This window comes from Oncorhynchus keta, chromosome 35 (assembly GCF_023373465.1).
Source record: "Oncorhynchus keta strain PuntledgeMale-10-30-2019 chromosome 35, Oket_V2, whole genome shotgun sequence".
NCBI lineage: Eukaryota > Metazoa > Chordata > Actinopteri > Salmoniformes > Salmonidae > Oncorhynchus > Oncorhynchus keta.
Genome location: NC_068455.1, coordinates 4,821,588 through 4,835,356, shown reverse-complemented (window position 1 = coordinate 4,835,356; position 13,769 = coordinate 4,821,588).

The window sequence follows — 13,769 nt, the reverse complement described above, 5'->3', positions numbered from 1 at the left end:
GTGGTTTTCGATAGAGCCGGAATGGTTGTCCACGCAGCAGTCTGTCACAGCATGAATTGCAGTTGTATTAGGTAGTCGTTGGGGAATTTTTAGATTACTTGTTAGATTTGTGTATAAAAAGCATGAGAAGACAAGGTGAGGGTAAGGTTCAGAATATCAGGTGAAGGTAAGGTTCAGTATATCAGGTGAAGGTAAGGTTCAGTATATCAGGTGAAGGTAAGGTTCAGTATATCAGGTGAAGGTAAGGTTCAGTATATCAGGTGAAGGTAAGGTTCAGTATATCAGGTGAAGGGTAAGGTTCAGTATATCAGGTGAAGGTAAGGTTCAGTATATCAGGTGAAGGTAAGGTTCAGTATATCAGGTGAAGGTAAGGTTCAGTATATCAGGTGAAGATAAGGTTCAGTATATCAGGTGAAGGTAAGGTTCAGTATATCAGGTGAAGGTAAGGTTCAGTATATCAGGTGAAGGTAAGGTTCAGTATATCAGGTGAAGGTAAGGTTCAGTATATCAGGTGAAGGTAAGGTTCAGTATATCAGGTGAAGGTAAGGTTCAGTATATCAGGTGAAGGTAAGGTTCAGTATATCAGGTGAAGGTAAGGTTCAGTATATCAGGTGAAGGTAAGGTTCAGTATATCAGGTGAGGATAAGGTTCAGTATATCAGGTGAAGATAAGGTTCAGTATATCAGGTCAAGGTATATAAGGTTCAGTATATCAGGTGAAGGTAAGGTTCAGTATATCAGGTGAAGATAAGGTTCAGTATATCAGGTGAAGGTAAGGTTCAGTATATCAGGTGAAGGTAAGGTTCAGTATATCAGGTTCAGTATATCAGGTGAAGGTAAGGTTCAGTATATCAGGTGAAGGTAAGGTTCAGTATATCAGGTGAAGGTAAGGTTCAGTATATCAGGTGAAGGTAAGGTTCAGTATATCAGGTGAAGGTAAGGTTCAGTATATCAGGTGAAGGTAAGGTTCAGTATATCAGGTGAAGGTAAGGTTCAGTATATCAGGTGAAGATAAGGTTCAGTATATCAGGTGAAGGTAAGGTTCAGTATATCAGGTGAAGGTAAGGTTCAGTATATCAGGTGAAGGTAAGGTTCAGTATATCAGGTGAGGTTCAGTATATCAGGTGAAGGTAAGGTTCAGTATATCAGGTGAAGGTAAGGTTCAGTATATCAGGTGTTCAGTAAGGTAAGGTTCAGTATATCAGGTGAAGGTAAGGTTCAGTATATCAGGTGAAGGTAAGGTTCAGTATATCAGGTGAAGGTAAGGTTCAGTATATCAGGTGAAGGTAAGGTTCAGTATATCAGGTGAAGGTAAGGTTCAGTATATCAGGTGAAGGTAAGGTTCAGTATATCAGGTGAAGGTAAGGTTCAGTATATCAGGTGAAGGTAAGGTTCAGTATATCAGGTGAAGGTAAGGTTCAGTATATCAGGTGAAGATAAGGTTCAGTATATCAGGTGAAGGTAAGGTTCAGTATATCAGGTGAAGATAAGGTTCAGTATATCAGGTGAAGATAAGGTTCAGTATATCAGGTGAAGGTAACAGCAGACCTGGTGTCCAATCTGAGGGCACAAAAACATGATTTAACATCTCTGTTAAATCTAAGGAGATGATTGACATCAATTCGCTAGAGATATTAGATCCAACATATGGATCCAGGTACAACTGTCTTCACCAGCATAACGAATGAGAAAATATTATTTTTTTCCCCAGCATTTGGGCTGTTGTTTACATCACAACAGCTGTTCGTCACTTGACTGTCATTCAGAAGATTCCTTCCTGGATCAGATGATGTTGTGTGAATATATCATGGTGTAAATAAACAGCTGGACACAAAAATACACATCCAACAAGAATGATGCATAATCATTGAGGAACCACTGTAATGATCGGTATCGATTTAGGTTTTAAGTATCAAATCAAATCAAATCAAATTGATTTATATAGCCCTTCGTACATCAGCTGATATCTCAAAGTGCTGTACAGAAGTATCAAGGTCATTTGACTCTTTCAGTTAGAAGCATTTGTGTGCCCATGAAAACTGTTTTCCCCACTTAAGGATAACATAAGGAGACACTAAATGTTAAGTAGTTACACTGCATTTCTGAGATCTCTATACAAAAATGTGTCCATGATTATTACAGGGGTTAAGTTCAATGTCTAATTTAGCTGATTAATGCTTAATTAAACTCTACATGATCAGTGAGTGGGTTCCCCGTGGGACGGTTGAGCTAACGTAGGCTAATGTGGTTAGCATGAGGTTGTAAGTAACAAGAACATTTCCCAGGACATAGACATATCTGATATTGGCAGAAAGCTTAAATTATTGTTAATCTAACTACACTGTCCAATTTACAGTAGCTATTACAGTGAAAGAATACCATGCTATTGTTTGAGGAGAGTGCATAGTTATGAACCTGAAAAGTTATTAATAAATAAATTAGGAACATTTGGGTAGTCTTGATACAAAATGTTGAACAGAAATGCAATGGTTCATTGTCTAAAACTTTCAGTCTAAAACTTTGCACATACGCTGCTGCCATCTGGTGGCCAAAATCTAAATTTCGCCTGGGCTGGAATAATACATTATGGCCTTTCTCTTGCATTTCAAAGATGATGGTACAAAAATAATACAAAAAAAAAAAAAATCATGTTTTTTTTCTTTGTTTTATCTTTAACCAGATCTAATGTGTTATATTCTCCTACATTCATTTCACATTTACACAAACTTCAAAGTGTTTCCAATCAAATGGTAGCAATAATATACATATCCTTGCTTCAGGTCCTGAGCTACAGACAGTTAGATTTGGGTATGTCATTTTAGGAGAAAATTGGGGGGGGGGAAAGTGGCGGATCCTTATATATGATATAACGGCAACTTCTGCAGCCATAAAGGTGATGTTTTATGTCAAGACATCAACCATGAGAGATGGGTTAAACATAGCTTTTAAATCAAACCGTGAATTTGATTGAATATATCTATGTTCCCCCTTATATCTTAATGTAATGACATACAAAGGGAGAAAGGAGGATGGAAAGAGAGGAAGGAGGAGGGTGATTAGAGGAAGGAGGAGGGAAAGAGAGGAAGGTGGAGGGGAGAAGGAGGTGAGGAGAGGGGAAGGGGGAGAGGAAGGAGGAGGGTGATTAGAGGGAGGAGGGGGTAGAGAGGAAGGAGGAGGGTGATTAGAGGAAAGTGGGGAGAAGGAGGAGAGGAGAGGGGAAGGAGGAGAGGAAGGAGGAGGGTGATAAGAGGGAGGAGGGGGTAGAGAGGAAGGAGGAGGGTGATTAGAGGAAAGTGGGGAGAAGGAGGAGAGGAGAGGGGAAGGAGGAGAGGAAGGAGTACCTGAAAAGAGGAAGGAGGAGGAGAGAGGAAGGAGAGGGGAAGAGAGGAAGGAGGAGGAGAGAGGAAGGAGTAGGGGAAAGAGGAAGGAGTAGGGAAATAGGTAGGAGGAGGAGAGAGGAATGAGGGGGGGAGAGAGAGAGAGAGAGAGAGAGAGAGAGAGAGAGAGAGAGAGAGAGAGAGAGAGAGAGAGAGAGAGAGAGAGAGAGTGAGAGAGAGAGAGAGAGAGACAGAGAGAGAGAGAGAGAGAGAGAGAGAGAGAGAGAGAGAGAGAGAGAGAGAGAGAGAGAGAGAGAGAGAGAGAGAGAGAGAGAGAGAGAGAGAGAGAGAGAGAGAGAGAGAGAGAGAAAGGAGAGCGAACGGAGGAGAGGTTCAGACTGTCCCTCTTTCTCTCAGTCCTCTGATGTCTGTCAGGATGAAGCTGTTGTGTGTGACTCTGGTTCTCCTCCTCACTGCAAGTAAGAACTGTCCTCTACTTACACACATGACAGGCTTTACAAATCAGCAGTGTGGAAACTGATATTCTGCGTGTTCAAAGTCAACCTGCGATCGTTGGAATGACAGAAATGATTTTAAATTGTAATCACTTTCAGGTTGATGATACTTTATAGATGTTTTAATGTTTTACGTCTGTTTTTCTTCACAGATTTCTGTGGCGGTTTAACAGTTAAACAGTCTCCTGTCCTGTCTGTGTGTAGAGAAGGAGATCGTCAGTCACTCTACGGTGTTACCACGACGACAGCAGCTACTACTACATGGTCTGGTACCGACAGAGAGACAACAACATGGAGATGCTGACCTATTCTCTGGGTCAAGGCGTGTGGGAAATACAACCTCCCTTTGAGAAGGATGTACATTACACCATGAGCAGGCCGGAGCTGACTAGATCCACTCTGGAGATCAAGAACCTGGAGGTTGGGGACGGGGCTGTGTATTACTGTGCTTCCAGTACAGCACCATGACTCAGAACAGATACACTTCCTTACAACAACCCTTGAAGCCACAGGAGGAGGGGTTGGAGAAACCACACCAGAGAGAAGGGGGAGGGAGGGGTAGTGGGGGTGTAGTTGGTGACATCTCTAATTTCTTGGTATTTTGTTATTAGTCCTCCATTTATAACCTTTTATTTTAATTGTAGACGGTTTTTCAATTTAAAAACAAAAACAAGCAGTGAAGAAGAACAATGTTCTCATGTTGTGGCTCTCCATCTCCATCTCCATCTCCATCTCCATCTCCATCTCCATCTCCATCTCCGTCTCCGTCTCCGTCTCCATCTCCATCTCCATCTCCATCTCCATCTCCGTCTCCGTCTCCGTCTCCGTCTCCGTCTCCGTCTCCGTCTCCGTCTCCGTCTCCGTCTCCGTCTCCGTCTCCGTCTCGTCATCTCCATCTCCATCTCCATCTCCATCTCCATCTCCGTCTCCATCTCCATCTCCATCTCCATCTCCATCTCCATCTCCATCTCCATCTCCATCCATCTTCTTCTGGACTTAGGGCTCTCCATCTTCTTCTGGACTTAGGGCTCTCCATCTTCTTCTGGACTTAGGGCTCTCCGTCTTCTTCTGGACTTAGGGCTCTCCGTCTTCTTCTGGACTTAGGGCTCTCCGTCTTCTTCTGGACTTAGGGCTCTCCATCTTCTTCTGGACTTAGGGCTCTCCATCTTCTTCTGGACTTAGGGCTCTCCATCTTCTTCTGGACTTAGGGCTCTCCATCTTCTTCTGGACTTAGGGCTCTCCATCTTCTTCTGGACTTAGGGCTCTCCGTCTTCTTCTCCATCTCCGTCTCCGTCTCCGTCTCCGTCTCCGTCTCCGTCTCCATCTCCATCTCCGTCTCCGTCTCCGTCTCCGTCTCCGTCTCCATCTCCATCTCCATCTCCATCTCCATCTCCGTCTCCGTCTCCATCTCCATCTCCATCTCCATCTCCATCTCCATCTCCGTCTCCGTCTCCGTCTCCGTCTCCGTCTCCGTCTCCGTCTCCGTCTCCATCTCCATCTCCATCCATCTTCTTCTGGACTTAGGGCTCTCCATCTTCTTCTGGACTTAGGGCTCTCCATCTTCTTCTGGACTTAGGGCTCTCCGTCTTCTTCTGGACTTAGGGCTCTCCGTCTTCTTCTGGACTTAGGGCTCTCCATCTTCTTCTGGACTTAGGGCTCTCCGTCTTCTTCTGGACTTAGGGCTCTCCATCTTCTTCTGGACTTAGGGCTCTCCATCTTCTTCTGGACTTAGGGCTCTCCATCTTCTTCTGGACTTAGGGCTCTCCATCTTCTTCTGGACTTAGGGCTCTCCGTCTTCTTCTCCATCTCCGTCTCCGTCTCCGTCTCCGTCTCCGTCTCCGTCTCCGTCTCCATCTCCATCTCCATCTCCATCTCCATCTCCATCTCCGTCTCCGTCTCCGTCTCCATCTCCATCTCCATCTCCATCTCCATCTCCATCTCCGTCTCCATCTCCATCTCCGTCTCCATCTCCATCTCCATCTCCATCTCCATCTCCATCTCCGTCTCCATCTCCGTCTCCATCTCCATCTCCATCCGTCTTCTTCTGGACTCACACCCTGACCATAGTTTGCTTTGTATGTTTCTATGTTTTGTTTGGTCAGGGTGTGATCTGAGTGGGCATTCTATGTTATATGTCTAGTTTGTCTATTTCTATGTTTAGCCTGATATGGTTAGTCATTGTCTCTGATTGGGAGCCATATTTAGGTTGCCTGTTTTGTGTTGGGGTCTTGTGGGTGGTTGTTTCCTGTCTTGGTGTTTGTTGCACTAGACTGGGCTGTTTCGGTTTTGCCACGTTTATTATTTTGTATGATGTTCATGTTGAGATTATTAAAAAACATGAACTATAACCACGCTGCATTTTGGTCCGCCTCTCCTTCCCAGGAAGAATCCCGTTATACTTAGGGCTCTCCATCTTCTTCTGGACTTAAGGCTTGTTTCGATCCACATTGTAGAAGTTCAGCTTTACAGCGTGACTGAAATTGAAAAGCCATGTTCCCGCTTTATCGGAGACTACATTCAGTGAACCAGTCGGCTCAATCGGATCGGAAAAATACCTTTAAAATTTTGATTGCGGAATCTGTGACGCTTCAGTGATACGGATTGAATAGAAAAAACATCTTCCTGTTAATGTTTTTGAAATCAGAAAACTGTTCAGTTTTGAGTTTTGTGATCTCTTACTCGCTGGCCTAGTCAGTGATTCTAAGGTCATACGTCATGTCTATATTAGATTTTGATTGGCCAATGCGTGTCAAAGAGAGTTTTTCTCCTCCTCTTTTCTCCGCCATTACTCCTGACCGACATTTGTCACCTCAGCTGAGAACTCCTTATATGGTCGCCAGATCGCTAGTTTTCTTGGTAAAAGGGAGTTTGAAATATTATAGGCATTTTTTGAAATGACCTCCAAGACATTCCACCAAGTTGTCAACAGAGACACCCGAACCACAGAGAAGTTGTCAACAGAGACACCCGAACCACAGAGAAGTTGTCAACAGAGACACCTGAACCACAGAGAAGTTGCCAACAGAGAGACCTGAACCACAGAGAAGTTGTCAACAGAGACACCTGAACCACAGAGAAGTTGTCAACAGAGACACCCGAACCACAGAGAAGTTGTCAACAGAGACACCTGAACCACAGAGAAGTTGTCAACAGAGACACCCGAACCACAGAGAAGTTGTCAACAGAGACACCTGAACCACAGAGAAGTTGTCAACAGAGACACCCGAACCACAGAGAAGTTGTCAACAGAGACACCTGAACCACAGAGAAGTTGTCAACAGAGACACCTGAACCACAGAGAAGTTGTCAACAGAGACACCTGAACCACAGAGAAGTTGTCAACAGAGACACCTGAACCACAGAGAAGTTGTCAACAGAGACACCTGAACCACAGAGAAGTTCAATATTTTTGGTTAAATTCTCAGCAATATTCACAATTGAATTCAGGACAGAATGCTTGAATAGTATTTGTTTATGTTGTAGCTAGGTAACTGTTGTTAGCTAGCGGGTCATAGCTTACTCTCCAACCGGTGACAGAGGAGCAATACCTCTGCTATCAGGAATGTGCACAGGGGCCAGCAAATTGAGGGTACATGACTCCTTGCCCACCCCAGCATTGGCCTCCACACAGACAAAGATATACTTACCACCTTATTTTTAAAATTGTATTTAACCTGGCAAGTCAGTTAAGAACAAATCCTTATTTACAATGACGGCCTACCCGGGCCAAACCCTCCACTAACCCGGACGACGCTGGGCCAATTGTGTGCCGCCCTGTGGGGCTCCCGATCACAGCCGGTTGTGATACAGCCCGTGATCGAACCTGGGTTTGTAGTGGCGCCTCTAGAACTGTGATGCAGTGCCTTAGACAGCTACGCCACTCAGTCCCCTTCTTCCACAAGCCGAAGAGGACTGTAAACGTTAGTAAACAGCCAGACCAGTGGGAACGGGAGGACATTTGTCCATCAGGTTAATTATTTAATTGAATTCATAACTTTTTTCACAAGCTCCTTTGCTGCATCTAAGTAAGCTAACATTCACTAGAACCAGTCCTCAGGCCATCAGACTGTTAAATAGTCACCACTAGCCGGCCTCCGCCCAGTATCCTGTCTGAACTTTAGACACTGTTACTAGCCGGCCTCCGCCCAGTATCCTGTCTGAACTTTAGACACTGTTACTAGCCGGCCTCCGCCCAGTATCCTGTCTGAACTTTAGACACTGTTACTAGCCGGCCTCCGCCCAGTATCCTGTCTGAACTTTAGACACTGTTACTAGCCGGCCTCCGCCCAGTATCCTGTCTGAACTTTAGACACTGTTACTAGCCGGCCTCCGCCCAGTATCCTGTCTGAACTTTAGACACTGTTACTAGCCGGCCTCCGCCCAGTATCCTGTCTGAACTTTAGACACTGTTACTAGCCGGCTACCACCCGGTACTCAACCCGAATATCTTATGTTGGGCTAGTAATTCTTGTTCCAACGTGAACGTACCTAATGCTATGTTAGAAACATGACCTATGTTCAGTATCTAACGTTGTTAGACACAAACAAAACGATGCCTAGAAATATGGACTGCAGAAAAAGGCACACAACACAAGGAAGCTTTTAACCATAGTTTATTAACTAACGAATGTCAACCCCTTTTCATCTGTGTTAACTAACATTAGCAAGATAGCTAGCTAGCTGAACCTCCATCATTGCCCGGCAACACAATTTCATGAATATTCATGACTCTCGACATAGAAACCGTCGGGTGATTGGTTGAGACTTTTTGAGTGCGTGACGTCAAACAGATGTTCTATAGAGCTGTCTGTTTAGCTAGCTCCTGCCGCCGGCACCTACCAAATGACTGAGGAAACCCAGCTTGATCAACAAATGAATTGGGAAATAAATGAAAGTCTCACCAGCTAGCTACCAATCTATTTTAGTTTCACTGTCGGATCCTTAAAAAACGAGCCCACTAATTGTTATGTTTACCTTTCCACAAACGGTCTGGTATGTGTCGCTTGATATGAGCAAGTTAACCCAGATATATCACAGAATAGGTCATTCATCCATGATTAGTTAGTAGCTACTGCTTTGGCCAGTGATCTAGCTAGCTACATTTCATTAATTAACTATCCTTCTAAACGCAGTGGTCAGTGGATAAATGAAATTGAAGAGGTGAAAATATTTGTCTGAAAACGAACTAGTCGCCAGTAGTTGTTGGGTGAAGCTTGGCAGGTAGTGGAATTTGCAGTTCGCCTTTGAAAGTGATGCAAATGGATACAAATAATGGAACCATGCCATATTTGGGCTAAATAATCTCAAACAAGGTCAGAATGTTGTTCTATAAATTCAACAAATGGTAACATTTAATTAATTTTACAAAAAATGTAAAATAAAAAATAAAAATAAAAATAAATAAAAATCTGTTGAAATCACACTTTGGATATATCTTAAACTTCACCAAATGCCACTGATCCCAACCACCAACCTTGCTCTGGTTAACGCTGAGGGAGTTTGATTAACCTGAGGCGTGTACAGGTACAGGCTAGAAGGGATACAGCTTTGTCCTGAACCCAATGACCAAAACATGTTTAGGTTATTGTTGTGTCTGTCGCTAACAGAAATCACTCTTTCAATCACTCACTTGACTTGTCTCAGAAATCACTCTGTCAATCACTCACTTGACTTGTCTCAGAAATCACTCTGTCAATCACTCACTTGACTTGTCTCAGAAATCACTCTGTCAATCACTCACTTGACTTGTCTCAGAAATCACTCTGTCAATCACTCACTTGACTTGTCTCAGAAATCACTCTGTCAATCACTCACTTGACTTGTCTCAGAAATCACTCTGTCAATCACTCACTTGACTTGTCTCAGAAATCACTGTCAATCACTCACTTGACTTGTCTCTGACACCGAAACTACACCAAGAGATTCATCCTCAGATTCATCCTCAGATTCTTCAGCCTGAAGTTTGGGTTCATAATAGGAATTTGTTTTACATGATTAACCACACATTTAATTAAGCACACATTAAATTAACCACACATTTAATTAACCACACATTTAATTAACCACACATTTAATTAACCACACATTTAATTAACCACACATTAAATTAACCACACATTTAATTAACCACACATTAAATTAACCACACATTTAATTAACCACACATTTAATTAACCACACATTTAATTAACCACACATTTAATTAACCACACATTTAATTAACCACACATTTACTTAACCACACATTTAATTAACCACACATTTAATTAACCACACATTTAATTAACCACACATTTAATTAACCACACATTTAATTAACCACACATTTTCACATAGCAAGCTAGCTAGGTTTAAACAAGTTTGTATTTGAGGATTTATGTTTTTGTAAAGACTGTCTCCTGTTTCTGTAAAGACTGTCTCCTGTTTCTGTAAAGACTGTCTCCTGTTTCTGTAGACTGTCTCCTGTTTGTGTTTCTGTAAAGACTGTCTCCTGTTTCTGTAAAGACTGTCTCCTGTTTCTGTAAAGACTGTCTCCTGTTTCTGTAAAGACTGTCTCCTGTTTGTGTTTCTGTAAAGACTGTCTCCTGTTTCTGTAAAGACTGTCTCCTGTTTCTGTAAAGACTGTCTCCTGTTTCTGTAAAGACTGTCTCCTGTTTGTGTTTCTGTAAAGACTGTCTCCTGTTTGTGTTTCTGTAAAGACTGTCTCCTGTTTCTGTAAAGACTGTCTCCTGTTTCTGTAAAGACTGTCTCCTGTTTCTGTAAAGACTGTCTCCTGTTTGTGTTTCTGTAAAGACTGTCTCCTGTTTCTGTAAAGACTGTCTCCTGTTTGTGTTTCTGTAAAGACTGTCTCCTGTTTGTGTTTCTGTAAAGACTGTCTCCTGTTTCTGTAAAGACTGTCTCCTGTTTGTTTCTGCGTTTACATTATAATGATATATTATTATCCAGGTACATTACCAAGTACATTCATGGGGTAAACCAACTCTAAGAGTATGTATTAGGCTGTGTGAGAAGGTTTCAACCTAATCAACCCATACAATGCGAGGACATCAATGGGGTAAACCAACTCTAAGAGTATGTATTAGGCTGTGTGGGAGAAGGTTTCAACCTAATCAACCCATACAATGTGAGGACATTCATGGGGTAAACCAACTCTAAGAGTATGTATTAGGCTGTGTGAGAGAAGGTTTCAACCCTAATCAACCCATCCAATGCGAGGACATCTGTTGTTGAAGTGCAGTAGATCAGTCGAGCAGGTGACGAGCTGCGTAATGAATTGATGAACAGCCTTGTTAGTACATCAGTACAATTTTACTTTTACTTCACTACATTCCTAAAGAAAACAATGTACTTTTTACCCCATACATTTTCCTTGACACCCAAAAGTACTCGTTACATTTTGAATGCTCAGCAGGACAGGAAAATTGTCTAATTCACACACGTATCAAGAGAACATCCCTGGTCCTCCCTACTGCCTCTGATCTGGTGGACTCGCTAAACAGAGAACATCCCTGGTCCTCCCTACTGCCTCTGATCTGGTGGACTCGCTAAACAGAGAACATCCCTGGTCCTCCCTACTGCCTCTGATCTGGAGGACTCACTAAACAGAGAACATCCCTGGTCCTACTGCCTCTGGTCTGGAGGACTCACTAAACAGAGAACATCCCTGGTCCTCCCTACTGCCTCTGATCTGGAGGACTCACTAAACAGAGAACATCCCTGGTCCTCCCTACTGCCTCTGATCTGGAGGACTCGCTAAACAGAGAACATCCCTGGTCCTCCCTACTGCCTCTGATCTGGTGGACTCGCTAAACAGAGAACATCCCTGGTCCTCCCTACTGCCTCTGATCTGGAGGACTCACTAAACAGAGAACATCCCTGGTCCTACTGCCTCTGGTCTGGAGGACTCACTAAACAGAGAACATCCCTGGTCCTCCCTACTGCCTCTGATCTGGAGGACTCACTAAACAGAGAACATCCCTGGTCCTCCCTACTGCCTCTGATCTGGAGGACTCACTAAACAGAGAACATCCCTGGTCCTCACTACTGTCTCTGATCTGGAGGACTCACTAAACAGAGAACATCCCTGGTCATCCCTACTGCCTCTGATATGGAGGACTCACTAAACAGAGAACATCCCTGGTCCTCCCTACTGTCTCTGATCTGGAGGACTCACTAAACAGAGAACATCCCTGGTCATCCCTACTGCCTCTGATCTGGAGGACTCACTAAACAGAGAACATCCCTGGTCATCACTACTGCCTCTGATCTGGAGGACTCACTAAACACACTGTCTGAGTGTTGGAGTGTGCCCCTGGCTAAGTAGATAAAATACCAGATCAAATGGTGACGTCTGGTTTGCTTAATATCAGGAATTTGAAATTATTTATACTTTTACTTTTGCTACTTAAGTATATTTTAAACCAAATACTTTTAGGCTTATACTCAAGTAGTATTTTACTGGGTGACTTTCATTGTTACTTGAATCATTTTCTATGAAGTTGTCTTTACTTTTACTCAAGTATGACAACTGGGTACTTTTTCCACCACTGCTAGTGTATAAACCTACCCTTGATATCAAATGAAGCTCTTCGATTAAAAAGGGAGACATTTCTCAGAGATGATCCTACACTGACCTCTGGAGGATAACTGTGGGATTACACAAAGTCACGCCAGAATTCTATCGTATCCTATTCAATTCAATTCCATTGGCTTGAGATATAAAACAAAAGAAACACATTTAAGATTATCCCTAAATACATATATACCTTTTATACAAAACATTCCACAATATAATGATACTGTCACTAAAGCAGATACCTCCTACCAGTTAAATAAAGGTTGAATAAAAAAATAAAAAAATAAAAAGATATGACCAAATGCAATTAGAATCAAGTTAGAATGTAGTGCAAGTTTAAGACTGGATCTTGTCAGCCCTGCTCTATGATAGGCTGTTACTGTCACGTGATGCAGCATGGCAGGGGGATTGGAGAGGGAGAGGGGACAGGGCTGTGCCTTAGACAGCTGTCATTTACATTTTTAGATTTAAAAAAAATTTGTCCTTGCCTCATCCCCCTCCCCTCCTCCCCCTCCTCTCCTCCTCCTCCTCTCCTCCCCCTCCTCTCCATCATCTCCTCCTCCCTCCTCCTCCCTCCTCCTCCTCTCCTCCTCCTCTCCTCCCTCCTCCTCCTCTCCTCCTCCTCCTCCTCCTCCTCCTCCTCCTCCTCTCCCTCTCCTCCCCCTCCTCCTCCTCCTCCTCCTCCCCTCCTCCCCTCCCCTCCTCCTCCCCCTCCTCCTCCTCCTCCTCTCCCCTCCTCTCCCTCCTCCTCCTCCTCCTCCCCTCCTCCTCCTCCTCCTCCTCATCCCCCTCCTCCTCTCCTCCCCCTCCTCCTCTCCTCCTCCTCCTCCTCCTCCTCCTCCTCCTCCTCCTCCTCCTCCTCCTCCTCCTCCTCCTCCTCTCCTCCTCCTCTCCTCATCCCCCTCTTCCTCTCCTCCTCCTCTCCCTCCCTCCTCCTCCTCCTCCTCCTCCTCCTCCCCCCTCCTCCTCCTCTCCTCCTCCTCTCCTCCTCCCCCTCTCCTCTCCTCCTCCTCCTCCCTCCTCCTCCTCCTCTCCCTCCTCCCCTCCTCTCCTCCCCTCCTCCTCCTCCTCCTCCTCCCTCCTCCTCCTCCTCCTCCTCCTCTCCTCCTTCTCCTCTCCTCCTCCTCTCCTCCCCCTCCTCTCCTCCTCCTCCCCTCCTCCTCCTCCTCCTCCTCCTCCTCTCCTCCTCCTCCCTCCTCCTCCCCTCCTCCTCCTCTCCTCCCCCCCCTCCTCCTCCTCCCTCTCCTCCTCCTCCTCCTCCTCTCCTCCTCCTCTCCTCCTCCTCTCCTCCTCCTCTCCTCCCTGCTGCTTTTCTTAGTACTGCTGACGGAAATAGAAGCTGTCAGTTTGGACCAAGATCCCA